The sequence below is a fragment of the Pristiophorus japonicus genome, chromosome 13 (assembly GCF_044704955.1).
Source record: "Pristiophorus japonicus isolate sPriJap1 chromosome 13, sPriJap1.hap1, whole genome shotgun sequence".
Taxonomy (NCBI): domain Eukaryota; kingdom Metazoa; phylum Chordata; class Chondrichthyes; family Pristiophoridae; genus Pristiophorus; species Pristiophorus japonicus.
Genome location: NC_091989.1, coordinates 190444188 through 190468754, shown reverse-complemented (window position 1 = coordinate 190468754; position 24567 = coordinate 190444188). Strand labels below are relative to the sequence as shown.

The 24567-nt window shown below is 50.3% G+C and overlaps 1 pseudogene; it reads right to left on the bottom strand.

Annotated features, from left to right (window-relative positions):
• Window positions 1-7500: 7500 nt before the first annotated feature.
• On the bottom strand, window positions 7501-8770 carry LOC139278370 (ubiquitin-ribosomal protein eS31 fusion protein-like; annotated as a pseudogene).
• Window positions 8771-24567: the final 15797 nt, after the last annotated feature.

Genomic DNA, 24567 nt, shown 5'->3' with positions numbered 1-24567 from the left:
CTATATGCCGAGGGTGTTGAATGCATGAGATTAAATTCCAAGCGAGACAGTGTGGGGGCTCCATGTATCCGGACATTCACGAGGGAACCTGGAGCCAAAATGTGATCAAGGGATTGTGTCGCCCATATCTGGGCGGTATTCCCGGCAGTCGTGGATGTCTCTCTTTTAAAAACCGCCGGAATACTGCCCAGTTTAAAAACCGCTAGTTTTGCCATTTTTTTGGGTGGTGGCGATAGCGAAAGTGAGTGGGCGGTAGTGGTCTTTTTCGTTTTGCAAAGCCGGCGTCCCTCACAACGGCTATTCTACACATGCGCGGGTATTTTTTCAGCACTTCACTTTTCCCGTGATTCTGGAGGTCAGGGGTCACCTGCGCATGCGCAGAAGAGGAGGGGGGAAGGGAGAGAGAGACACACACACACACACACACAGGCAGAGAGCAAGTGGAGAATCAGAATATTCGAAGATTTTAAAAGTTATAGAAACATAGAAACACAGAAAATAGGTGCAGGAGTAGGCCATTCGGCCCTTCGAGCCTGCACCACCATTCATGGCTGATCATTCACCTCAGTAATGATAAACCCAGTCTGTTAATCACTTTCAGCTACTGGACTTAGCATGTACCCCACAGCATCTCTTCTACCTTCAATATGTGAATAGAGCATCACGCCTGCAAACCTGGTTTAAGTTTATATCCTCTCAGCAAATCTATTTTAAGAAAAGCCTGTAGGCCGATGAGACACTGTTAAGGTGCCAGTGTGCTGCTGGTTTGCTTGGCATTTTGCCTGTAATGGACTCCATATTTTGGTCTCCGTATTTAAAGAAGAGTATACTTGCATTGGAGGCTGCTCAGAGAAAGTTCACGGCATTGATTCCGGAGATGAGGGGATTGACTTATGAAGATAAGTTGAGTTGGTTGGGCCTATACACATTGGAGCTCAGAAGAATGAGAGGTGATCTTATCGAAATTTATAAGATAATGAGGGGGCTCGACAAGGTGGATGCAGGAAGGATATTTCAACTCAGGGGAAACTAAAACTAGGGGACATAGTCTTAGAATAAGCGGCCACCCATTTGAAACGGAGAAGAGGAATTTCTTCTCTGAGGGTTGTAAATCTATGGAACCCTCTGCCTCAGGGAGCTGTGGAGGCTGGGTCTTTGAATATAGTTAAGGTGGAGATAGACAGATTTTTGAGCGATAAGGGAATAAAGGGTTATGGGGAGCGGGCAGCGAAGTGGAACTGAGTCCATGATCAGATCAGCCATGATCTTCTTAAATGGTCGAGAGTCCAACTGTCCTAATCCTGCTCCTATTTCTTATGTTCAAATTGAACATTTCTCCCGTGTAACGTTTGTTGTATTGAAATGTGTGTCTTTTAATAAGCTTCAGGTCCTTGCTCATGCCTGCTGCAATTGTGTAGAAAAGGTATGTGTAAAGAGATGGTCTTTGTATGGAAATGTGAAACAAGGAAACACTACCTGTGTGTGACAGTGACACGGCCTGGTGGTCACAGGCAGAACAATGCACCAATATCCTTGTGATAAATGATTAATTTATAACACATTTGTAACACAGAAGTAGTGATGAGTGATGTGGTTGAGGTGGCTGAGGTGGGAGGGAGGAAGAGGGCCAAGCCTTTTTCTGATGAGTCCACAATTCTGATTGGTCCACAAAGTTGAAACGAGGTGGAGCCAATTAACCCGGGGTTGTCGTGGGAACCCCCCGCCCCCCAGTGATAACCAATGAATATGGGCGGAGATTGCTGAGGTGGTATCACCGGCCGCTCATGTTTACCGGGAGCAGAACCAGTGCCGCAAGCGTTGGAATGACCTTGTTGCGTCTGTGAGAGTAAGTACTCACTTCAATAACTTTAATAACTTAAATAACTGCAATCATGCACTGACTCATTACTTAAAATGTAAACCTGCCAGCAGTTTCTGTTTTTATTCCAGATTCCAGCATCCGCGGTATTTTGCTCCTGTCTCAGTGTTTAACTCACAGCAACTTCTCTTCCAGGAATGCCCACCTTGAACAAGTTCTGCTCTTCCCTCAGCCGGGATTTCCGTTTGTCTTTTACCTTGTTCATCTTCTTTGCTTTCTGTTTCCCCTCTCGTGTTTGATCAAGTATATCATTTGAATTTGGGCCATCATCCCTTTTGTCTCTCTAATCTCTCCTGTCTTCTAACCTATCACAGACCTTCCCTTTTGTTCTTTCTTCCCTTCCCCCTTTCAGTGCTTGTTAAGAATCCGTTCTTTCCGAACACTCTCCAGCTCTGACGAAGGGTCATCGACCCGAAACGCTAACTCTGCTTCCTCTCCACAGATGCTGCCCGACCCGCTGAGATTTCCAGCATTCTCTGCTTTTATTCGAGCTTCCAGCATCCGCGGTATTTTGCTTTTGTGATGCTGTAGATTGAAAATAAGTATGGTAAGCTGGGTAAGCTCGGTGTCACACGTTACTTCCTATCCACGATCTTATTACATTGCTTTTCTGAACTTAGATGTGTTAATCATGCATCAATTGCATGTCTCCGCAAGATCCTACAAATCCCCTGGGAGGACAGACGCACCAACGTTAGCGTCCTCGATCAGGCCAACATCCCCAGCATCGAAGCACTGACCACACTCGACCAGCTCCGCTGGACGGGCCACATTGTTCGCATGCCTGACACAAGATTCCCAAAGCAAGCGCTCTACTCGGATCTCCTTCACGGCAAACGAGCCCCAGGTGGGCAGAGGAAACGTTTCAAAGACACCCTCAAAGCCTCCCTGATAAAGTGCAACATCCCCACCGACACCTGGGAGTCCCTGGCCAAAGACCGCCCTAAGTGGAGGAAGTGCATCCGGGGAGGGCGCTGAGCACCTCGAGTCTCGTCGCCGAGAGCATGCAGAAAGCAAGCGCAGGCAGCGGAAGGAGTGTGCGGCAAACCAGTCCCACCCTCCCCTTCCCTCAACCACTGTCTGTCCCACCTGTGACAGAGTCTGTAATTACTGTATTGGACTGTTCAGTCACCCCGAGAACTCACTTTTAGAGTGGAAGCAAGTCTTCCTCGACTCCGAGGGACTGTCTATGATGATATGATGATGAATTGCATCCCAACTGTCTTAGCATATAACATATAATGTTAATGGGACATTGATGAAAAGCATTGGCGATGGTTAATTGTGGATGTTCCGTACTAATACCCGGGCAATTAGCTTATACCATGCTCTTGTCATCTTTGCAGAAGAAGATATCTTCCAATTGCGCAGAGTGTCGTCGCATGGGAAGGGGGTCCGCAGAGTTGACGGACCTCGAGGAGCGGGCCGCAGCCCTTGGGGTCGATAATCGCTTGGCCACCCGTGGTGGTGCCGATCGGGTTGTGGCGGTAAGTAAGTCATTTATAAACCCCAGGTAATGTTATGTGAGTTAATGCTATTTGAGTATAATATATGAATTATATAATCAAATGTAAACTAATTAATGCTAGGATCATGATAGGTTGTTATAATGCCATGCAGTTTCTGTACATTCTGTTCATGTTAATTAACTGTAACGTCTGTCGGTGATATCTAATGCAGTAGTGTTGCTCCTCCTACATATGCCTGCGCAGCCTAAGCGTTCTCATGTCACCCTGGGCCTCCCCTTCTCTTCTACTCACCTTCCATATTATGTTTTCCCGCTGCCCAGGACGATCGGAGACCTTTGGAGCCCCCTGGTGGGTCGGCCGTACTGCTGCAAGTGGAGCCCACCACCAGAGGGGAGACCACAAAGGAGGAGAATCGGATGGACGAGCCTCAGGCCAGCTCACCAACCCAATAGGTGGAGGAGGGGGACTCGGGGACTCACGGGTCCAATCTACCTGCGGCCACCTCTTCCTCCACCGAGGAAGTAGCGGGGCCGAGGGGCTTGGAGCAGGGCACACCGAGTGGCCCAGTACCTACGCCGAGCCGGCGGAGGTTGGTTCGGCGAGGTATGCACGCTCAGAGACAGACAGACGTCAGCCAGGACATGGTCTCACCGTCGCAGGCGAGCATCGACCACGGCACACTGAAGAGAAACAATCGTACCGTGAGTTTTAAGGGCCTGGACCGGTGGCCGCGGGATTACTGAAACATAAAGCATTCCAAAAACAAACATTCGTTTTATGTGTCGGGTCTTGGCTGGCGCCATTCACCAATTTGCACATCTGTTGTGCGGCGTTTCTGAAGCGTTAATGACAAAGAATGTGTTGGACGATATATGCCTGTTATTTGTTGGCCGTGCAACAAGCTCTGGAACTCCCGGCTTCAGCATCTCCGCCTCTCCACTTCTCTCTCCTGCTTTAAGACGCTCCTTAAAACTGACCTCTTTGACCGAGCTTTTGGTCATCTGCCCTAATACCTCCTTATGTGGCATATTTTCGGTTCCTTGTTGCCCTTGTTTTCACCCCAGAGGGGCGGCAATGGCGGCAGTGAGCACGTGCGCCTGTGCGGCCAGCTCCCAGCGCCCCGCCGGGACATTCGGCGCCAGTATCGAGGGGGCGCGGAGCATTACCGCCCGGGGGAGGCGAGCCGGTGTGCAACGCCCCCGGGGTGTGACACCGGCTCGATGATTGGCTCCCGCCCGATCCGTATGCCCCGCAGCGCCCCCTGCTGGGAACACCTGGGAAAGCGGCCGGTCCGAGCTGTAACGGCCGCAGTGAGGTCAGTAATGTCCACCTCAGGTCAGTGTGGTTGGTTTCCTTTTATGTTTTTTGCGATTTATGTTGTGGTGGTGTGGGCTATGTATTGGCAATGTTTTTGGTGCTTTTTCAGGTTTTCCCCCAGGCCCCTCGCACGGCGCTCTGAGGCCGGCTGTTTAGCTCGGGGGGATTGTCCCTTGCCCAGCCGGCCTAGCGCCCTGAGAGAGGTGTGTAACGCCTCCCCTAGTGCCCTGCTCACACTCAGGACCCACCCACACTCAGGGCCCGCCCACACTCAGGGCCCCACCCCCAGCACCACACTGAGGGCCCTGCCCCACACTCAGGCCCTGCCCACACTCAGGGGCCCGCCCCCGTCCCACACTCAGGCCCCGCCCACACCCAGAGTCCCGCCCCACACTCAGGGCCCCGCCCTCACCCCACACTCAGGCCCTGCCCACACTCAGGGGCCCGCCCCACACTCAGGCCCCGCCCACACTCAGGGCGGCCCGACCCACATTCAGGGCCCCACCCCCAGCACCACACTGAGGGCCCCGCCCCACGCTCAGGGCCCTGCCCCACACTCAGGCCCCACCCCACGCTCAGGGCCCTGCCCCACACTCAGGCCCCACCCCCAGCACCACACTGAGGGCCCCGCCCCACGCTCAGGGCCCCGCCCCACACTCAGGCCCCACCCCACGCTCAGGGCCCCGCCCCACACTCAGGCCCCGCCCACACTGAGGGCCCCGCCCCACGCTCAGGGCCCCGCCCCACACTCAGGCCCCGCCCCACACTCAGGGCCCAGCGGGTGAATGTTACTGACTGAGGCGCAAACTGTTCCCGGGCGTTAACTTTATCGCCCCGCCGCCATTACCGCCCCGAGATCAGCATCGCCGAAAATCCAGCCCAGCGTGTCTTATCGGCACGGATAATAACGTTTTGATTTAATTGGGAATGTATCCCTTTGTTTTTCATAATATATGGGAACTGTAGCACGGTGGTTATGTCACTAGACCAGTAATCCCGAGGCCTGGACTAACGATCCCGAAACACGAGTTCAAATCCCACCACAACAGCTGTGGAATTTAAATTCCATAATTAAATAAATCTGGAATAAAAACCTTGTGTCAGTAACGGTGACCATGAAACTACTGGATTGGTGTAAAAACCCAACTAGTTCACTAATGCCCCTTTAGGGAAGGAAATCTGCCGCCTTTACCCGGTCTGGCCGATATGTGACTCCAGACCCACAGCGAGGTAGTTTTCTGAGATGGTGCAGCAGGAAAACTCGGGGCGGGAATAAATGCGGCCCTTGCCACATCCATGATTGATTAAAATAAAGATTCAGCATTGAAGGAGCCCATTGTACCGGCTCTTTGAAAGATTACCCAATGAGTCCTACTCCCCTCCTATTTCCCTTTTGAAAGTTACTATTGAATCTGCTTCCATCACCATCATCATCGGCAGTCCCTCGGAATCGAGGAAGACTTGCTTCCACTCTAAAAGTGAGTTCCCAGGTGACTGAACAGACCAATACGGGAGCCACAGTCTCTGTCACAGGTGGGACAGACAGTGGTTGAGGGAAGGGGAGGGTGGGACTGGTTTGCCGCACGCTCCTTCCGCTGCCTGCGCTTGATTTCTGCATGCTCTCGGCGACGAGACTCGAGGTGCTCAGCGCCCTCCCGGATGCACTTCCTCCACTTAGGGCGGTCTTTGGCCAGGGACTCCCAGGTGTCGGTGGGGATGTTGCATTTTATCAGGGAGGCTTTGAGGATGTCTTTTAAACGTTTCCTCTGCCCACCTGGGGCTCGCCTGCTGTGTAGGAGTTCCAGGTAGAGCACTTGCTTTGGGAGTCTCGTGTTGGGCATGTTTACGATGTGGCCCGCCAACGGAGCTGGTCGAGTGTGATTCGATTCTGGTAGACACGGACAAAAGTCCTCCACCAACCTGACCCCTCCACACAGCACTGCCCTCCGGTCATCAAAATCCACGGCGCAGCCTTGGACAACGTGGACCACTTTCCATACCTCGGGAGCCTACTATCAGCAAGGGCAGGCATCGATGACGAGGTCCAACACCGCCTCCAGTGTACCAGCGCAGCCTTCGGTCACCTGAGGAAGAGAGTGTTTGAAGACCAGGCCCTCAAATCTGGCACCAAGCTCATGGTCTACAGGGCAGCCCTGATACCCACCCTCCTGTATGGCTCAGAGACGTGGACCATATACAGCAGACATTTCAAAGCGCTGGAGAAGTACCACCAACGATGTCTCCGCAAGATCCTGCAAATCCCCCGGGAGGACAGACACATCAGTGTCAGTGTTCTTGATCAGGCCAACATCCCCAGCATCGAAGCTCTGACCTCACTCGACCTGCTCCCACTGCCCTTTCAGGCATAAAAAAAAAGTTCCCTCATCTCCCCCTCTGGCTCTTTTGCAAATTACCTTCAATCTGTGCCCTCTGGTTACCCACCCTCCTGCCAGAAGAAACATAAGAACATTTATTAAAATCCTTCATGATTTTGGATATCTCTATCAAATCTCCTCTCAACCTTCTCTGCTCCAAGGAGAACAAGCCTGGCTTCCCCAGTCTACCCCGGTAACTGAAGCCCCTCATTGGGACTTTGTTGCTCATCTTGGTATCTTTCAGTTTGATTGGATCATGTGTTTCTCTCCTATATTGGTGATGTCCTAAAAAAGGTGGTAACGATTGTTGTTTGGTGTCCCTGGGTCAGCCTTCATTGGTCCATCAAAAAAGGTCCATTCCATCTTATCTCACTCACTCTTCCCCTCACCACCCCCCCCCCGGATATTATTGAAGGTTTTTTTTTTCATTTTCCTTCATAGTTTATTTAAATCTACATAATTATGCATCTTCAGCCTTGTTGTAGCAGTGTGTCAGACAGCACTGCCCACAGTATTGCCTGTTGAAGTGACTGACCATGCCCACTCCAGCACCACACCCCTCGGATGGACTCTCGCGTCATAGACGATAGCTTTTCCCATGTCCATCAACCTTGTGGTGGTGGATTGAGTAGACTGGGTCTTTACTCGTTGGAGTTCGGAGGGATGAGGGGTGATCTTATGGAAACATTTAAAATAATGAAAGGGATAGACAAGATAGAGGCAGAGAGGTTGTTTCCACTGATCGGGGAGACTAGAACTAGGGGGCATAGCCTCAAAATACGGGGGAGCCAATTTAAAACCGAGTTGAGAAGGAATTTCTTCTCCCAGAGGGTTGTGAATCTGTGGAATTCTCTGCCCAAGGAAGCAGTTGAGGCTAGCTCATTGAATATATTCAAATCACAGATAGATAGATTTTTAACCAATAAGGGAATTAAGGGTTACGGGGAGCGGGCGGGTAAGTGGAGCTGAGTCCACGGCCAGATCAGCCATGATCTTGTTGAATGGCGGAGCAGGCTCGAGGGGCTAGATGGTCTACTCCTGTTCCTAATTCTTATGTTCTTATGTTCTTATGTTCTTATTAATGTTGGGGAAGTCCAGAACCAGGGGACACAGTCTAAGGATAAGGGGTAAGCCATTTAGGACCGAAATAAGGAGAGACTTCTTCACCCAGAGAGTGGTGAACCTGTGGAATTCTCTACCACAGAAAGTTGTTGAGGCCAATTCACTAAATATATTCAAAAAGGAGTTAAATGTAGTCCTTACTACTCGGGGGATCAAGGGGTATGGCGAGAAAGCAGGAATGGGGTACTGAAGTTGCATGTTCAGCCATGAACTCATTGAATGGTGGTGCAGGCTAGAAGGGCCGAATGGCCTACTCCTGCACCAATTTTCTATGTTTCTATTTTAACCTTGTCATATTTACGACAGCAAGCTTGACCTTCTCCCTCTTATGCTGGTTCTTCATTGGGGTTGTGTAAGACATTTTCTTCCTCTTCTGAGCAGTGCCATGCAGCCCCAGGACGAGGTGTAGAGTTGACTCCTTCTGGACGTTGTAACCAGAGAGAGTACGGCCATCCTCCAACTGTTGCTCAGCAAAGATCAGTTTCTGTTGATCAGGGGGAATACCTTCCTTGTCCTGAATCTTAGCATTTACATTTTCAACCGTATCCAAGGGATTCAACCTTGAGGGTTACTGTTTTTCCCGTTAGGGTTTTCACGAAGATCTGCATTTTTCAAATTCAATCGACCCGCACAGTCCCCTCAGCGGGTAATAACTGTTCAGGCCAACATCCCCAGCATCGAAGTACTGACCACACTCTATCAGCTCGTCTGGGCAGGCCACATCGTTCGCATGCCAGACATGAGACTCCCAAAGCAAGTGCTCGACTCGGAACTCCTTCACAGCAAGCGAGCCCCAGGTGGGCAGAGGAAACGTTACAAGGACACCCTCAAAGCCTCCCTGATAAAGTGCAACATCCCCACCGACACCTGGGAGTCCCTGGCCAAAGACCGCCCTAAGTGGAGGAAGAGCATCCGGGAGGGCGCTGAGCACCTCGAGTCTCGTCGCCGAGAGCGTGCAGAAACCAAGCACAGGCAGCGGAAGGAGCGTGCGGCAAACCAGTCCCACCCTCCCCTTCCCTCAACCGCTGTCTGTCCCACCTGTGACAGAGACTGTGGCTCTCGTATTGGACTGTTCAGCCACCTGAGAACTCACTTTTAGAGTGGAAGCAAGTCTTCCTCGATTGCGAGGGACAGCCTGTGATGATGATAATTAACTGTAGTGCAGGGTGCCAGTTGTTGGTGCGACTTTATAATGAAGCGATTCCCCGCAATGGAAGCCTGTGGGTGGTCAGGTTGAAGTCTGAATACTGACTCATCCTTGCGTTGGCTTTGAGTGGTTAAGGGTTGCTGAATGTGCAAATCCTGCCAAAGATCGATGTGAAAGCACCCCCGCCCCTCTCCCAATGTATGAAGGACCACGGAGACAAGAGAGGCTAATGGCACTGAGCTGGTCTTTCTCTGTGCGGTACAGAGTCAGGGAGATTAACACCGACCCTCACTTCTGGCTTCTGTTGATCAGCGGATGGTGGAGATTCCCTTTCAGATGCTTATCAGTAACAGCCTCCCCCGCTGTGAGGAACCGCTGTGTGTGAAGGAGATATCCCCAGGCCACAATGTCCACACTGGGCTTGAAAGAAAGACTTGCATTTAAACAACGCCTTTCAAGACTTCCCAAATTACTTTACAGCCAATGAACGACTGTGGAAATGGAGTCATTGTTGTCAAGCAGGAAGCAGCACGATGCCACAAACAGCAATGTGATAATGACCAGGTAAGCTGTTTTTTTAGTAATATTGATTGAGGGATAGATATCGGCCTAGGACTGAGGGAATAACTCCCCCGCTCTTCTTTCAAATAGTCCCACGGGATCTTTTACATCCACCTGAGAGGGCAGACGGGGCCTCGGTTTAACGTCTGATCGGAAAGACAGAATCTCCGACAGTGCGGCGCTCCCTCAGTACTGCCCCTCCGACAGTGCGGCGCTCCCTCAGTACTGCCCCTCCGACAGTGCGGCGCTCCCTCAGTACTGCCCCTCCGACAGTGCGGCGCTCCCTCAGTACTGCCTCTCCAACAGTGTACTGTGCTCTCCAACAGTGCAGCACTCCCTCAGTACTGCCCCTCCGACAGTGCAGCGCTCCCTCAGTACTGCCCCACCCACAATGCGGCGCTCCCTCAGTACTGCCCCTCCGACAGTGCAGCGCTCCCTCAGTACTGCCCCACCCACAATGCGGCGCTCCCTCAGTACTGCCCCTCCGACAGTGCAGCACTCCCTCAGTACTGATCCTGCGACAGTGCGACGCTCCCTCAGTTCTGCTCCTCCGACAGTGCAGCGCTCTCTTAGCACCGCCCCTCCGAAAATGCGGCACTCCCTCAGTACTGACTCAATGACAATGCGGCACTCCCTCAGCACTGCCCCTCCGACAGTGCAGCGCTCCCTCAGTACTGACCCTCCAACAGTGCAGTGTTCCCTCAGTACTGCCCCTCCGACAGTGCAGCACTCCCTCAGTACTGCCCCTCCGACAGTGCAGCGTTCCCTCAGTACTGCCCCTCCGACACTGCAGTGCTTCCTCAGTACTGACCCTCTGACTTTTCCTCAGCATAACTAAGACCGCTTATTACCACATCTGTAACATCGCCCGTCTCCACCCTTGCCTCAGCTCATCCGCTGTTGAAACCTTCATCCCTGCCTTTGTTACCTCTAGATTTGACTATTCCAACGCACTCCTTGCTGGCCTCCCACAGTCCACCCTTCGTAAACTAGAGGTGATCCAAAACTCGGCTGCCCCAGTGTCCTAACTCGCACCAAGTCCCGCTCACCCATCACCCCTGTGCTCGCTGCCCCATGTCCTAACTCGCACTGAGTCCTGCTCACCCATCACCTCCTGTGCTCACTGCCCCGTGTCCTAACTCGCACCGAGTCCCGCTCACCCATCATCCCCTGTGCTCACTGACCCGTATCCTAACTCGCACCAAGTCCCGCTCACCCATCACCCACTGTGCTCACTGTCCCGTGTCCTAACTCGCACCGAGTCCCGCTTACCCATCACCCCCTGTGCTCACTGACCTACTTTGGCTTCCAGTTAAGCAACGCCTCGATTTCAAAATTCTCATCCTTGTTTTCAAATCCCTCCATGGCCTCGCCCCTCCCTATCCCTGTAATCTCCTCCAGCCCCACAACCCCCCGAGATGTCTGCGCTCCTCTAATTCTGCCCCCCTGACCATCCCTGATTATAATCGCTCCACCATCGGTGGCCGTGCCTTCTGTTGCCTGGGCCCCAAGCTCTGGAACTCCCTCCCTAAACCTCTCCTCCTCTCTACCTCTCTTTCCTCCTTCAAAATGCTCCTTGACCGAGCTTTTGGTCACCTGCCCTGATTTCTCCGTATGCGGCTCGGTGTCAAATATTTTGCGCTTAACACCCCTGTGAAGCGCCCTGGGACGCTTCACTACATTAAAGGCGTTATATAAATACAGGTTGTTGATGTTGTTGTTGCTGACTGTGCTTTTTCCAACACAATGAGGCCCAGTACAGCCAGCCGCCATTAGCAGAAGTAAAGTGAGCGGAGTGGTGCACCGAGGTTTTCTTACCCTGCTCAGGAACATCAGAACATAAGAATTGGGAGCAGGAGTCGGCCATTCGGCCCCTCGAGCCTGCTCCGCCATTCAATAAGATCATGGCTGATCTTCGACCCTAACTCCACCTTCCCGCCCGATCTCCAGATGCCTTGCTTCCCCCGACTTCATCTCAAAAATGTAACAATCTCAGCCTTGAAGGCTGTGTCAGCTGTGGCTCAGTGGGCAACACACTCGCCTCTGAGTCAGAAGCAGAAGGAACTTGGAACACATCATTCTAGGCTGACACTCCAGTGCAGTGCTGAGGGAGTGCCGCACTTTCAGAGGAGATGTTAAACCGAGACCCTGTCTGCTCTCAGGTGGGCATAGAAGATCCCATGGCACTATTTCGAAGAAGAGCAGGGGAGTTCTCCCCGGTGTCCTGGGGCCAATATTTATCCCTCAATCAACATAGCGGAAAAACAGATTATCTGGTCATTATCACGTTGCTGTTTGTGGGAGCTTGCTGTGCGCTAATTGACTGCTGCGTTTCCCACATTGCAACAGTGACTACACTCCAAAAGTACTTCATTGGCTGTAAAGCGCTTTGGGACGTCTGGTGGTTGTGAAAGATATTGTATAAAAAATGCAAGACTTTCTGTCATGAATATACTCAATGACTGAGCCTCCACAGCCCTCTGGGGCAGAGAATCCCAAAGATTCACCACCCTCTGAGGGAAGAAATTCCTCCTCATCTCAGTCCTAAATGGCCGACCCCTTATCCTGAGACTGTGACCCCTGGTTCTAGACTCTCCGGCCCGGGGGAAACATCCTCTCAGTATCTACCCTGTCAATCCCCCTCAGAATCAGAAATGTTAACACAAGCATTGTAAAATCAACTTAACCAGGGTATGTTTTTTTTGAAGAATGGGAAGAATGCTCCATCAGCGATTCTGACAGCCAAGGTCCGTAGCGTTGGTGTGTAAAGGAAGGCTTCAGGCTCACTGACACTTGGCATGTGTTTGTCCTGCTTTCTCTCTTCGATTTCTTCCCCCTCCCTCTTCCTGCCTGCGCAAAGATAATGGCGGGCCAGGTGGCTTAAGTTAAGATCGGGGGAAAAAAATGTTAATTACCTGCCGGTCAACGAGCTGGTAACATTTGTTATAAATTAACAGAAATTGGAGAACAGGCCACAGGAAAAGGAACAGCTTGGAATTCCGACAGTATTCTGTGACATGAGCAGAATGAAAGCAGACACTGGAACCGGTTTGAATTGCCTGCGGTTCAAGAGAATTCTCTTATGAATGAGCTAAAGACATGCGGGTTTGATTAACTTTGTTTTCTGTATAAATACAGAATTAATCTCTCTCTTCCCCCCCTCCCTTCCCCCCATCCCCACCACTCCCTCAGTGTTACACAAAAAAAATCCTGCTTCAGAGCTTTCTAAAAATAAAGAGATTCTGTTTGTCTCTTCCCCCGCCCCACCAGCTCTGGGTTCTGACTGGGCACTGTTCATTAACCACCCCTTTGCTACCATGCCTATTTACCCATTCTATGTGTGGGCTCCTTGTTGTGGGGGGTGCAATTTCATCATAGAATCATCGAAAATTATGACACAACAGGAGGCCATTCGGCCCATCGTGTCTGCGCCGGCCGACCAAGAGCTACCCAGCCTAATCCCACTTTCCAGCTCTGGGTCCGTAGCCCTGTAGGTTACAGCACTTCAGGTGCACATCCAGGTCCTATTTAAATGTGGTGAGGGTTTCTGCCTCTACCACCCTTTCAGGCAGTGAGTTCCAAACCCCCACCACCTCCTCGCTGGGTGAAGACATTTTCCTCAAATCCCCTCTAAACCTCCCCCCAATTACTTTCAATTTCTGCCCCCTGGTTGTTGACCTCTCTGCTAAGGGAAATAGGTCCGTCCTATCCACTCTATCCAGGCCCCTCATAATTTTATACACCTCAATTAAATCTCCCCTCAGCCTCCTCTGTTCCAAAGAAAACAACCCCAGCCTATCCAATCTTTCCTCATAGCTAAAGTTCTCCAGTCCTGGCAACATCCTGGTAAATCTCCTTTGTACCCTCTCCAGTGCAATCACATCTTTCCTGTAATGCGGTGACCAGAACTGCACGCAGTACTCCAGCTGTGGCCTAACTAATGTTTTAGACAGATCGTCAGAACTGCACGCAGTACTCCAGCTGCGACCTAACCAGTGTTTTATATAGATCATGCCGAACTCCACGGCCAAGTCCAGTCCTGTGGTCATCCGACATACTGACTCTCCAGCACCCTCAATACGGACGCCACGGGAACGGGCACGAGGCCAGAGTTGGAGGAGCCCAGAGATCTCGACGGATTGTGGGGCTGGTGGAGCCCAGTGGAGACTGAAGTCAATCAGGAACCTGCATTGTGATAGCGCCTTTCACAACCTCAGGACGACCTGAAGCACTTTGCAGCCAATGAAGTACTTTTTGAAGTGTTGTAACCTTAGGGAAACGCAGCAGCCAATTTGCGCACAGCCAGATCCAACAAACAGCAATGTGATAATGACCAGATAATCTGTTTTAGTGATGTTGGTTGAGGGATAAATATTGGCCCAAGGACACTGGGGATAACTCCCCTGCTCTCCTTCGAAATAGTGCCCTGGGATCTTTTAGGTCCAGCTGAGAGAGCAGACGGTTTGGTGTTTGGGAAACGTGGGAGCCAATTTGTGCACAGCAAGGTTCCACAAACTGATGTGGAGTACAATCAGGGCAGGATTCTCCACTCGTCGATCCTCCGACTGTGCCCCAACCCCAACCCATATCCTGGCACCAGGATGGGCCTTTCCGGGGTCTGGCTGCACATGCCCGATGGTGCTGTGTGAACATACGAACAATGACGGACAGGCAAAGACCATCTGGGCCATTGAGCCCGTCCCACACAGCTGCGATACCCTGTGTATCACAACACGTATGCTCCATCCCACCCAAAACCGTGTGATCTCCTGGGAGATTCGGGAATAGAAAAACCTGGCAAATTCTTCTCCGACCCGTCCAGGCGATCGAATCTAGACCAGGAGATCACTCTGGCCTTGAATTCCCTACTGTACCTACCGTCTGTAAAAGGTGATCTCCACCGCATCCAAAAACAAATCCAGCTTTCGCTCGAAGGAATTCAGCGAGTCTGCATCCACCACATGGAACGTCAGCTTGTTCCAAAGATCGTCTATTCTCTGGGAAAAGACCCACATCCTGACGTCAGTGGACCAGGGCTGCATCATCAGAGGAGGCGGGCAGGCACCTAAAGGGGAGAAAGTGCCTCAGCGCTCAGGGAATAGACCACCTATAATCCCTCGACAGGGTCTGAGACCCTCACAGGAAGGTAAGTGGTACCACATTGGAGGGAATGTAGGACATCGACAAATTCATCTCCCTTGGTGCTCGCAGATCGTCCCAGTCCGGCAATGCCTCGATTTAAAAATTCTCATCCTTGTTTTCGAAACCCTCCATGGCCCTCGCCCCTCCCTATCTCTGTAACCTCCTCCAGCCCCACAACCCCCCGAGATCCTTGAGCTCCTCCAACTCTGGCCTCTTGACCATCCCTGATTATAATCGCTCCACCATCGCTGCCTGGGCCCCAAGCTCTGGAACTCCCTCCTTAAACCTCTCCGCCTCTCTCTCCTCCTTTGAGTTGACCAAGCATTTAACGCTGTTAAAAGGGAACTTAAATTGAGATGGACAAGACTTAACTTTCTATGGCAAGGATAGTTCGTATCTACCGTTCAAGTACAGGAACTGCATTTGAATGGGAAACCAATGTAAGACTTGCCTTAATTAAGACAGGTTTTAGCCTGTAAGATATATGTCTTTTCTTTCCATTATATAGAGTCAGGACTTATATTAATAAAACAGGTGTTGGTCCCTTAGAAGATGAGAAGGGGGATTTAATAATGGGAAATGTGGAAATGGCTGAGACCTTAAACAATTATTTTGCTTCGGTCTTCACAGTGGAAGACACAGAAACCATGTCAAAAATTGCTGGTCATGGGAATGTGGGAAGGGAGGACCTTGAGACAATCACTATCACTAGGGGGGTAGTGCTGGACAGGCTAATGAGACTCAAGGTAGACAAGTCCCCTGGTCCTGATGAAATGCATCCCAGGGTATTAAAAGAGATGGCGGAAGTTATAGCAGATGCATTCGTTATAATCTACCAAAATTCTCTGGACTCTGGGGAGGTACCAGCGGATTGGAAAGCAGCTAATGTAACGCCTCTGTTTAAAAAAAGGGGCAGACAAAAGGCAGGTAACTATAGTTTAACATCTGTAGTGGGGAAAATGCTTGAAGCTATCATTAAGGAAGAAATAGCGGGACATCTAGATAAGCAGACGCAACATGGATTCATGAAGGGGAAATCATGTTTAACTAATTTACTGGAATTCTTTGAGGATATAACGAGCATGGTGGATAGAGGTGTACCGATGGATATGTTGTATTTAGATTTCCAAAAGGCATTCAATAAGATGTCACACAAAAGGTTACTGCAGAAGATAAAGGTACGCGGAGTCAGAGGAAATGTATTAGCATAGATAGAGAATTGGCTAGCTAACAGAAAGCAGAGAGTCGGGATAAATGGGTCCTTTTCGGGTTGGAAATCGGTGGTTAGTGGTGTGCCACAGGGATCGGTGCTGGGACCACAACTGTTTACAATATACATAGATGACCTGGAAGAGGGGACAGAGTGTAGTGTAACAAAATTTGCAGATGACACAAAGATTAGTGGGAAAGCGGGTTGTGTAGAGGACACAGAGAGGCTACAAGGAGATTTGGATAGGTTAAGCGAATGGGCTAAGGTTTGGCAGATGGAATACAATGTCGGAAAATGTGAGATCATCCACCTTGGAAAAAAAAACAGTAAAAAGGAATATTATTTGAATGGGGAGAAATTACAACATGCTGCGGTGCAAAGGGACCTGGGAGTCCTTGTACATGAATCCCAAAAAGTTAGTTTGCAGGTGCAGCAGGGAATCAGGAAGGCGAATGGAATGTTGGCCTTCATTGCGAGAGGGATGGAGTACAAAAGCAGGGAGGTCCTTCTGCAACTGTTTAGGGTATTGGTGAGGCCGCACCTGGAGTACTGCGTGCAGTTTTGGTCATCTTACTTCAGGAAGGATATACTAGCTTTGGAGGGGTTACAGAGACGATTCACTAGGCTGATTCCGGAGATAGAGGGGTTACCTTATAATGATAGATTGAGTAGACTGGGTCTTTACTCGTTGGAGTTCAGAAGGATGAGGGGAGATCTTATAGAAACATTTAAAATAATAAAAGGGATAGACAAGATAGAGGCAGAGAGGTTGTTTCCACTGGTCGGGGAGACTAGAACTAGGGGGCACAGCCTCAAAATACGGGGGAGCCAATTTAAAACCGAGTTGAGAAGGAATTTCTTCTCCCAGAGGGTTGTGAATCTGTGGAATTCTCTGCCCAAGGAAACAGTTGAGGCTAGCTCATTGAATGTATTCAAGTCACAGATAGATAGATTTTTAACCAATAAGGGAATTAAGGGTTATGGGGAGCGGGCGGGTAAGTGGAGCTGAGTCCACGGCCAGATCAGCCATGATCTTGTTGAATGGCGGAGCAGGCCCGAGGGGCTAGATGGCCTACTCCTGTTCCTAATTTTTATGTTCTTATGTTCTTATGTTAGAGTGTACGATTTAGGTCTTGACTCTACACTTTCAGGGTTCGGACTTGTGAGACTAAATAATACAGGCACAGGATGGTTCGTCACTCACCCCTATCCAGTGGTTCTCTTTATTTAGAATAATGAAAAGAAATACAAGCAATCACAATAGCATCAAATGCACAATCATTTCTAATTATTAGCCGCACCAACCTGTCCCATTAAAGTACCTTATAACAGTCCCCTAAGTGATTAATACAAAGCAAAGGCACTCACACACAGGGTTAATTCCAGCCGTGGTCAATGATCAAAAATTAACCCCGTGATTCCCTTTGTAACTGACCAGGTTACCAATCTCTTGACCTCACGAGTTGTAGCCACCTTATACTGTTTTTCTGGATGCCTGCCCACGGTGCATGCAATTGTCTAGGTTTAAAACAAAGGCATCCTCTCCCACGATGAATTGGTCTTTCATTCTCTTATCTCCTGGACAGTATTTTTCCACAGCTCCCAGACATGTCTTTTGCAGCTGTGAGAAGTTAGAACTCACGAGAAAGTCTTTTGAATCCGCACAGCCTTGTGGGTCACCAAAAACGGTCAATCCGGTTGCAGCCATCTTGGAGCAGTTTGCAAGCACAGTTAATCGCAGAAAAATGTGAAGAAAAAAACTGCTGGAGCCTTCCACCAGCCATTGGGATGCCATATTCTCGAAGCTAACGACATCTCCGTCACCAACTTTCCTTATTCCGCGTTTAATCACGCATCTGCCCCTCGTTGGAGTTTTTTTGTACCTTTTGTGCATAAACAATGGCCAGTTTTCCTTTGACAGTAATTTTTGGGCCATATGATTATATCGTTTTTACAGCATAGAAATGGGCCATTTGGCCCAACAGGTTTATGCTCCACTCGAACCTCCTCCCACCCATACTTCATCTTCCCCTATCAGCAGATCCTCTTATTCCTTTCTCCCTCAGGTATTCGTCTAGCTTCCACGGTGTCAGCTGTGGCTCAGTGGGTAGCACTCTGAGTCAGAAGGTTGTGGGTTCAAAGTTCCACTCCAGGGACTTGATCACACAAACAAATCTAGGCTGACACTCCCAGTGCAGTGCTGAGGGAGCGCTGCACTGTCGGAGGTGCCGTCTTTCAGATGAGACATTAAACCGAGGGCCCGTCTGATCTCTTACGTGGACATAAAAGATCCCATGGCACTATTTCAAAGACGAGCAGGGGAGTTCTTCCCGGTGTCCTGGCAAAAATTTATCCCACAATCAACATAACAGAAAAACAGATTATCTGGTCATTATCACATTGCTGTGTGTGGGAGCTTGCTGAGCACAAATTGGCTGCTGCATTTCTTACATAACAACAGTGACCGCACTCCAAAAGTACTTCATTGGCTGTAAAGCACTTTGAGACGTCCGGTGGTAATGAAAGGCGCTATATAAATCCAAGTCTTTCTTTCTTTAAACATATCTATGTTTTCGACTCAGCCACTCCCTGTGGTAGCGAGTTCCACATTCTCACCATTTTCTGAGTAACAAGTTTTTCCTGAATTCTCTGTTGGATTTATGAGTGACTACCTTGATGGCCTCTAGTTCTGGTCATGCCCACAAGTGGGAACATCTTCTCTACGTCTACCCTGTCGAATCCCCTTCGTAATGTTACAGGCCTCTGTCAGATCAGCCCTCATCCTACTCATTTCTCGAGAAAAAAGAGACCCAGCCTGTTCAGGCATACGGCCAACGAGCCAATCTTGGATCTCCTCAGTCAAGTTATTTTTAGTCAACCTTTATGAAAATGATCTTTTTCTGTTCAGCCCCGAGCTGTCCCATGTAATTAGCGATGTGATTTAAATAAAAGGTGATTCAAGATACGAAGAACTATCCTTTGATATGTGCAGTGACAATCCACTCAGCAAGGTTTGTTTCACCACTGCTGAAACTGACCTTAGACATCAGGGCCCCGCAGAAAGCTGAGATCACTCAGACAATGTTTTTACGCAGTGAGTTGCTGTGATCTGGAACGCGCTGCTTGAAAGGTCGGTGGGAGCAGATTCAATAGTAACTTTCGAAAGGGAGTTGGGTAAATACTGGAAGGGGAATTGCATGTCCAGTGTGGTGAGCCACCCGGATCAGCAAGGACCCAGGATCTATCTCCAGAACAACCTGGGCTTCAACCCCAACTCTTGCATCCATGTCTGTGTCAAGGCCGCGATAAGATCTGGATCTGAGAGATAGAGACTGACACCAAGGATGAGGGACTTCAGTTCCATGGAGAGATTGGAGAAACTGAGATTGTTTTCCTTGCAGCAGAGAAGGTTCAGGAGAGATAGAGGTTCAAAATCACGAGGGGTTTTGAAAGAGTAAATAGAGAGAAACTATTGCCACTGGCAGGAGAAACAATAACCAGAGGGCACAAATTTAAGATAATTAGCAAAAGAACGAGGGGGGGAGAGGAGGAGAACTTTCTTTATGCAGCAAGTTGTTCTGATCTGGAACGCGCTGCCAGAAAGGTCGGTGGGAGCAGATTCAATAGTAACTTTCAAAAGGGAATTGGGTAAATACTGGAAGGGGAATTGCATGTCCAGTGTGGTACTGAGCCGCCTGGATCAGCAAGGACCCAGGATCCATCGCCAGAACCATCCAAATCTAGCAGAGCCTGGGCTTCAACCCCAACTCTTGCGTCCTGGGGCTAGAACCTCCACTTTTGTGGTTTTTGCCCAAATGGGCGATATTTCCAGCGTGGGCGGTAAAAAAGGGTTTTCAGATCGCCAGCTTCTCGCCCATTCTCAAACCACCTAGTCTCCATTTTTGAAATTGGGCGTTACCGCAAGCGATATAAAATGGGCGATAGCTTTAAATTTTTTTGACCTTCTGCCGTAAAGTGTGACCGTTCTTAGCAACGGCATGGCACCGGTCAATTCCCGCGATTCAGGAGGTCAACGGTCATCATGACATGCGCAGAAGAGGAGACAGAGACAGAGGGAGCTCAGAGGCACTTAAAGCGTGTGTGGCTGTGGTGTGTGCTTGTCTGGCTGTAGTGGGAGGCACGAGGGAGATTCACCAGCAGAAAAAAGCCCACTAAGCACCAAGAACATAGTTGCCATTAAATTTTTCTCCAACAAAATAACATATAAAATGGAAGGGATGGAGGAGGCCCTGGAGCTGGTGGTCAGGAACACTGGTGGCAGAGAGCTCCCAGTGGTCCCGGAGCGTGGCACTGAACCCCAAGATGCCACCCCCCCATTGCCAATGACAATTGAGAGCCAGCAGCAACATCTTGCTTCTGGCTCAGAGCACGTTCCCACCTCGGGACCATCCTCTCCCGTATCCATCCAAGCAGCGGTTCGGCCATCACCCCCACCCCCCCCCTCCAATGAAGCATCGTCTGAAGAGCTCCTCGGCCAGGCAGCTTGGAGTCAGGAGAGGAAGGGGAAGGGGCAGAGGTGGGGAGGAGAAGCGGGGTGGGTGGGTGGGGGGGGAGGGTTGGTTTGTACAGAAATACTGACGATTTCAGACTAATGATAGGTTTAAATGTTTTTTATTTAACAAAACCTTGTAGCACATTGGCTCAGATAGCTGCACCCTTACACACTGGTGATTCCTTTACATCAAAGGGTATAATCACACTTAACTTCAATCAACGTAACCTTTAACTGTCACCAAGGTGATGCCCACCATTGATGTATCACCTGCACACCCAGCAGTGTGTCAGCCTTGTAAATAACACCAATGTTCTTTCAGGCAAAGCGATCATTGATGAGCTCCTGACGTAAGGCTCTTGCAGCTATCATGCCACCATGGGGCTTTACATGCGGTCTGCAGGGAGGCGGGGGCATGGGTTCAGTGTCAGCCTGATTGTCTGGACCGATGTCAGCGTCCACCTCCTCATCCTCCTCTTCCTCTCTCTGCTGAGGTGGACTGTCAGACTCATCAGGCAATTCTTGTCCCCTCCTGATAGCCAAGTTGTGCAGCATGGAGCACACCACCACGAATTGAGCTACCTGCTCAGGGTGGTATTGGAGCTCGCCTCCTGAGTGGTCCAGACATCTAAAGCACTGCTTCAGCACTCCAATGGTTTTCCCCACGATATTGTGAGTTGCTCTGTGGCTCTCGTTGTATCGCCTCTCAGCTTCGGTGTGGGTGTCACGCAGGGGTGTCATCAGCCATGTGGCGAGGCCATATCCTTTGTCACCAAGCATCCAGCATTGACCTTGTGGCTGATTGTTAAACAAGTCAGATACAGTGCTCTCACGCAGGATGTGAGCATCATGGATGCTGCCCGGAAATTGAGCATTCACTGCCAGTATAATTTGCTGGTGGTCGACAACGAGTTGCACATTCAGGGAGTGGAATCCCTTGTGGTTCCTGAAAACCTCAGCACCCTGAAAAGGTGCCCACATCGCGATGTGCGTACAGTCTATTGCTCCCTGCACCTTGGGGAAGTTTGCAATTCTGGAGAATCCTAAGCCCTCTCACTCTGTGCCTCCCTGGTCATAGGGAAGCTGATCAAGTCCCTCCTGTGTGTGGACAGGGCTTCAGTGACCTGTCTAATGCAGCGATGTGTGGCATGCTGAGAAAGTCCGCAAATGTCGCCAGCTGTGGCCTGAAAAGAACCCGAGGCATAGAACGACAGTGCCGTGGTGACTTTGACCTTGACGGACAGTGCAGTACTGATGGGGCTGGCAGGCTGCAGATCTCTCCTTATCAGCTGGCATACCTCAGTGATAACCTCTTTGTGGAAGTGCAGTCTCTGAAGGCAGGTGGTGTCAGGCAAGTCGAGGTAAGAATACTTCTTCTTGTACTTGCAGGGGGTGTAACGTCTGGTCCTCCTCATCTGTCTGTCACTTCGTACACTGGGCACATAATGCAGTGGAGCGTTCCTTCGGTGATGTCGAATCTGCTACATGTAATTGGTCACCAACAGAGGGTGAGAAAGGACAAGTCCCATTGCAGTAGCTCTCTGTTTTCCACCGATTGGTCATAAACGAGGAATGTCCTGACGAACACACCTCTTCAATTCCAATTGGTCACAGTGTGGTCAAGATGTTTTAACAGATGTTCACATCAACTCCAAAAACCTCCAGAGTACATCCGAACTCCGCCGATGTTGAAGCACAGAGGCCTTTGAAAGGAAGCGACATGTGATCTACAACATGGCGTCTATAACGCTGTGACTCGTCCCGGTTAGTTCCACTTTTTGTGGGCGGTTTTTTGGGCGAGCGATATTGTGGGCGATATGTGTGCGAGGTTGTGAAAGTGACGATGGGCGATCTCCTTGGCCGCTAGTTTTGGTAAATATGGTCTTTACGACAAAAAACAGCGGGCGGGCATTAATATTGAATCTCGGCGTTAATTCTGTGCGGAAAGTAACGCTGGGTGATATTATGGGCGTTGAATTCGCCCAATCTGCTGATTCCGCCCCAAAAGAGTGGCCGGACGGTAATATTTTTTTTCGCCGTTAAGCATATGGGGAAAGTTACGTTCGGCGATAAGCCTCCAAAAAATGCCCGCCAGTTTCCATTTTTGCCAAAATGGGTGGTATCTGGGCATTATACATCATTTCAGCGGTAAAATGGGCGTTAAGTGGCCGTTAAGCAGGCCAAACAAAGTGAAGGTTCTAGCCCCTGGTCTGTGTCAAGGCCGTGATAAGATTTGGGTCTGAGTGAAGGGACAAGGGACATCAGTTATGTGAAGAGACAGGCCTTGATTCCTGAACCGACATCTATCGCCAGCCTGAGCGGAGTTAGCTGATGCAGTTAGGGGGGCCTCGTGCTAGTAAGGCCAATAATACCAAGTACTCATTTTGCTTCTGACCCCATCGGGCATTTCTTACTCCTGAGCGAGAACGCTGACGTTGTTGCATCTGTCCTCCCGGGGGATTTGCAGGATCTTGCGGAGGCAGCATTGGTGGTACTTCTCCAGCGACTTGAGGTGTCTACTGTACATGATCCACGTCTCGGAGCCATACAGGAGGTGAATATCAGTGCAGCCCTGTAGACCATGAGCTTGGTGCCAGATTTGAGGTCCTGGTCTTCAAACACTCTATTCCTCAGGCGACCGAAGGCTGTGCTGGCGCACTGGAGGCGGTGTTGGACCTCATCGTCGATGCCTGCCCTTGCTGATAGTTGGCCCCCGAGGTATGGAAAGTGGTCCACGTTCTCCAAGGCCGCGCCGTGGATTTTGATGACAGGGGGGCAGTGCTGTGTGGCGGGGGCAGGTTGGTGGAGGACCTATGTATTACGGATGTTTAGTGTAAGGCCTATGCTTTCATATGCCTCAGTGAAGGTGCTGACGATGGTTTGGAGTTCAGCCTCTGAGTGTGCACAGACGCAGGGCATGCATTGTCTGCATACTGTAGGATGGTACGGCCTTGGATCTAGCCTGGAGGTGGCGAAGGTTGAATAAGTTCCCATTGGTTCCCAGGCCAACATCCCCAGCATTAAAGTGCTGACCACAGTCGACCACCTCCGCTGGGCGGGTCACATTGTCCGCATGCCTGACACGAGACTCCCAAAGCAAGCGCTTGACTCCGAACTCCTACACGGCAAGCGAGCCAAAGGTGGGCAGAGGAAACGTTATAAGGACACCCTCAACTCCTCCCTGATAAAGTACAACATCCCCACTGACACCTGGGAGTCCCTGGCCAAAGACCGCCCTAAGTGGAGGAAGAGCATCCGGGGGGGCGCTGAGCACCTCGCGTCTCGTCGCCGAGAGCATGCAGAAACCAAGCGCAGGCAGCGGAAGGAGCGTGCGGCAAACCAGTCCCACCCTCCCTTACCCTCAACCACTGTCTGTCCCACCTGTGACCGAGACTGTAATTCCCGTATTGCACTGTTCAGTCACCTGAGAACTCACTTTTAGAGTGGAAGCAAGTCTTCCTCAATTCCGAGGGACTGTCTATGATGATGAAGGTGTTTCTCTCTGAAAAGGGCAAGTGTGAGTGTCAGGCGGGAGGAGGATTAGAATCAGTGGTGACGCTTCTCATGGGTAAATAGTCTACCCATGCTCACTGTCTAAGCTAATCCATGAAAATGGGCAAGGGCAGCGGTTGCCTCTGAAAACAGACAAAGTGTCACTCAGGCGATGAAGGGTGGTGTAAAAGCTAGGCAGCGTGCTAAAGGAAGTTAGACTTGCATTTATATAGCGCCTTTCACCATCTCAGGATGACCCAAATCGCTTCACAGCCAATGAAGTACTTTTGGAGTATAGTCACTGTTGTAATGTGGGAAATACAGCAGCCAATTTGCGCAC